This window comes from Elgaria multicarinata, chromosome 18 (genome assembly GCF_023053635.1).
Source record: "Elgaria multicarinata webbii isolate HBS135686 ecotype San Diego chromosome 18, rElgMul1.1.pri, whole genome shotgun sequence".
Taxonomy (NCBI): Eukaryota; Metazoa; Chordata; class Lepidosauria; order Squamata; family Anguidae; genus Elgaria; species Elgaria multicarinata.
This window is the reverse complement of record NC_086188.1, coordinates 16,011,919-16,013,588: the sequence shown is the minus strand read 5'-3', so window position 1 is coordinate 16,013,588 and position 1,670 is coordinate 16,011,919.

The window sequence follows — 1,670 nt, the reverse complement described above, 5'->3', positions numbered from 1 at the left end:
GTTGTAATATTCAAAATGGCCACTAGATTGCACTGCAACCTACTGTGGCTTAAATAAGCCACTGTGTGCTACAGTGATCATGTGAACCTTGTCACTGGATATGGGACATGCTAGTATCCAGCTATGGAGTGCCATGTGTGTGAGAGAGAAAGAGAGAGAGAGAGAGATGGGGCGAGAAGGGAGAGGTTGGGATGGATGGAAAGAGAAGTCTAGTAGGTTTCCCACAGATCTGAACAAAACATGCAAGGATCAGCCACTTGTTAAGTGCAGAATTGCCCAACAATGTGAAATTAGCAAGGCCTTTTTGAGGAACTGCCATACAGGTTAAGACCCCTTTGATCTGCCCGCTTCCTGATGCACTGTCTGGGTAGATTACCCAATAGGAGTGCGCAAGTCGCCCAGCCTTCCTATTGCTCCACACGGATGCTGGCGATCCCGCCGAGTGAGGTCAAGTGCCGACTGTGGACTAAAACTGCCCCGTCACGCGTCTGACTCAGCGGCAACCGCTTCTTGCCGATTTGCGGTCCGGCAGCGAGTCAGCAAATCGGCCGCTTCTCAGAAGGCCGACGAAGCTCAACGTCTCCGTCAGCTCTACCCCGGGCTTGTGCAACCGGTGACTCACTATGCCAAACGCAGCGCCCAACAGCCCTGTGTGATGGAGGGCCGGGAGCTCAGTTAAATCCGTTTGTGCTTTGCGCTTGGTGCTGCTGCAAAACAACAACCCAGGAAGGAGACGAACACAGCACAACCGGTTGGCCACTCCGCTCCTGCTGCCTGCAGTTTCAACGTTTATACTCTTAGTTCTCAAAAGGCATTGCCAGCCAGTATTATTTTTCCTCCAAGAAAGACAGATTACCAAAGGCTGGAAAGTTGGGAGCACAAACAACCCACTCTTCTGAACGCTTTAAAAAAAAAAGAATGCTTCCGCAAAAGCATCGGTGGCAGAGGAAAAAGAGGGGCACAGATCAAGAATTTTAAAAAGTTTTTTTTTTAAAGGCTTCTAAAGTACCCAACAGAGTTTTGTAGGAAAACAAACAGTCCACAAAAGCACAGTGGCGGAAACTGCCCTGATGGAGGCACCGTATTGCTTTCGGCACACGCACCAGTTTTGACCCATTTTGGTAAAAAGGTTTTGACGCACTACCAAACACTCACCAAACCTGCTTATTAAGGGAAAGGAATTACTGTATTTCTTCGATTCTAAGACACACTTTTTTCCCCATATAAACATCTCTAAAAATGGGGTGCGTCTTAGAATCGCGGGTACGATTATTATTCTTAGAATCAAAGCTTTTTTTCTGTTGGTGGTACTGAAATTAGTGTGCGTCTTACAATCGATGGTGTCTTACAATCGAAGAAATACGGTATGTCCTTTGCCTTGGGAGATCTTCTGTATCCTTTATTTATTTATTTATTTATTTATCATACTTATACCCCGCTCCTCAGCCAAAAAAGACTCTCGGAGCAGCTTACACTTAGCAAAAAAGACAGTCCCTGCCCTCAGGCTTACAATCTAATAAAGACATGACACACAAGGAAAAGGAGTCAAGGAGGGAGGGAGGAGAGAGAAAGAGAGAGAGAGGGAGAGAGAGAGAGAGTCCAGCAGGAGCAGGCCCCGATGTTATGCATTTTTACACACACACACACACACACACACACACACAGAGGTT